We start from the raw sequence: 2,768 nt of genomic DNA, 5'->3' as shown, positions 1-2,768 counted from the left end.
GGAAAGAAAGGAAGAGAATGGGAAGGGAAAGGGGAGGGAAAGGGAAGGGAAGGGAAGGGAAGGAAAGGAAGAGAATGGGGAGGGAAAGGGAAGGGAAAGGGAAGGGAAGAAAAGGAAGAGAATGGGAAGGGAAGAGAAAGGAATGGGAAGGGAAAGGAAAGGAAAGGAAAGGAAAGGAAAGGAAAGAAGGAAAGGAAAGGAAAGAAAGGAAGAGAATGGGAAGGAAAGGAAAGGGAAGGAAAGGAAAGAAAAGAAGGAAAGGAAAAGAAAAGAAAGGAAAGGAAAGGAAAAGAAAGAAGGAAAGGAAAGGAAAGAAGGAAAGGAAAGGAAAGGAAAGGAAAGAGCAAGGGAAGGGAAGTAAAGGGAAAAGCAAGGGAAGGGAGGGGAAGGGAGGGAGGGAGGGAGGGAAGGAAGGAAGGAAGGAAGGAAGGAAGGAAGGAAGGAAGGAAGGAAGGAAGGAAGGAGAAAGTCTTAAAAGTTTATCTTTAATATTCCCTCCCACTTTCTCTGTCAACAAAAATCTAGGTTATCTCCCAAATTAATTTCAACATGTTTGCGGTCTACTTCTTGTATAACTGTACAGTACTGGAATTTTCAAACTGGAAGCAGTCAGTCCAAGTTCATCAACACAGATCCGGGCAGCGGTGGGATTCAAATATGTGAACAACCGGTTCTCTGCGTGGATGCCACTTCCGGAAGTCCATTCTGGGCCTGGGCAACAAAAAATTAGCTACTGGTTCTGCCGAAGTGGTGCGAACTGGCTGAATCCCACCACTGGATCCAGGGCATTTTTACCCCAGTCACTTTTTTCCATCTGACTCTCTACATCAGTGTTTCTCAATCTTGACAAGTTTAAGATACACGGACTTTGACTTTCAGAATTCCCAGCTAGCATGCTGGTTGACAGCCCACTGGCTGGGAAATTCTGACAGTTCCCCATTGCTGGCTAGGGAATTCTGGGAGTTGAAATCCACACATCTTAAAGTTGTCAAAGTTGAGAAGCACTGCTCTCTACCATGCAAGAATAAACAGGAGTTCATCAGTTCAGCCTCCAACAGTTGTGCAAGAAGCATCCTTACCCACAGAAGTGGCATTTTCATTGCTCTCCAACATGACTTTCTTCCATTGGGCCCGCTGGCTTTGATTTTGGAGAACAACCAACTTCTTCAGCCTCTAAGATCACCAGCCTCTAAAAAGGGGGGGAAACATCAGTTATCTCCTCAGTATTATTGCATTGGTCTTGGACAGGGGTAGGCAACCTTGGCTCTTTTATGATTTGTGGACTTCAACTCCCAGAATTCCTGAGCCAGCCTGGCTCAGCTTGAAAACCTCTCCCTTTCCCCTCAGCATGGCTGGCTCAGGAATTCTGGGAGTTGAAGTCCACGAGTCATAAAAGAGCCAAGGTTGCCTACCCCTGGTCTAGGACAGCCCTTTGACTCAGCCTGTTTTACTGATGGTAAAAGACAATAAAATTCTTGTCTAGCTTCCTGATGAATATGGCCGGAAACTCAAGAGTCAGATGGACCCAGTAAAACCATTGAGCCAACTCTTTGTCCAAGAATGGAATCCCAATAAAATAATCCCGAACCAATATCTATTCACTCCCTTCCTGAAAACATCCAGCCTTCGCCAACTGTTTAGCTCAGCAGTTTCACTAAACTGGTTTTACTGTCAAATGGTTATCAGAATCTGCTTCTCTATAACTTTGTCATGGAGAGGCAGACAAGAGCTACAGCAGTGTTTTGGAAGACTAAATGGGACTTATGTGATACAGATTTTTAAATGTTACCAAAAATTAGAAAAACACACACATCCGAACAGTAAGAACAGTTCTTTGATGGAATCCATTACTTAGTTCCTCAATTTTGGCAGCTAGAAGATATGTGGACTTCAACTCCCAGAATTCCCCAGCCAGCATAAATGGCCCTTTCTAGTTTCATGTCAGAGCATGCACAGTCTTATTGCGCTGAGGTAACCCAGGAGTAAATGCAGTACACACAGTGGTTTGTATTAAATGGTGGTTTATATTACACTATATCTACAAATATACACTAGAAATAAGATACATACACGTGGTGAAACAGCAAACTCCAGTACACAGTAATTACAGCAATCAAACAGACGAGAAAGACTCCAGCAAAAAACTTCCCTTTTATACTCAGACTCTTAAAGGGATACAGTCCCTGCTTACTCTTAAAGGGACACAGACACAGACTCTGCTGAGTTATTCCTATCATTGCATCATCCTATCATTGCATCATCCACCTTACATCTTTACACAAGCTATTTAGCTGTTAAATCATTAAACCTTGACATTTCAATTGTCTTATTTAATTTCTGAGACAGTTGACAGGCTCCCCTTTGCTATTTTCAAGGAGTATACAGACATCTATATGTTTTGGTGTGCTTTAATCTGGATTTCTATCTTAAACAGGGAACTAAAAGACTCCAATTTGACATTGCAGGGACAAAGTTGTTATGGTTACCTTTGCGAAGAGGCTTTTCTTTGAAACTGCAAGATCAATAAAATACGAGGGTCCTATGGGAAGAAAAACCACACTGTTATTCTAAAAAAAATTATTCTGAAATATGCTTATCAGAGTTCCCTCGCTCCTTTTTCACTCCTAAGTGAAATTGGAGCAACTGAAACAATACTATAAATGCTGCCGCAAGTGGGCTTAATTGTGGTCCTAAATTGAGAACTATATATGCATACATATGTATATAGAATAAAATAACAGAGTTGGAAGGGACCTTGGAGATCATCT

The sequence above is a fragment of the Protobothrops mucrosquamatus genome, unplaced genomic scaffold (assembly GCF_001527695.2).
Source record: "Protobothrops mucrosquamatus isolate PMUCROS unplaced genomic scaffold, P.Mucros_1.0 scaffold5534, whole genome shotgun sequence".
In the NCBI taxonomy this organism is placed as follows: Eukaryota; Metazoa; Chordata; class Lepidosauria; order Squamata; family Viperidae; genus Protobothrops; species Protobothrops mucrosquamatus.
The sequence above is the reverse complement of the archived record's forward strand: the minus strand, read 5'-3'. Positions refer to the sequence as shown.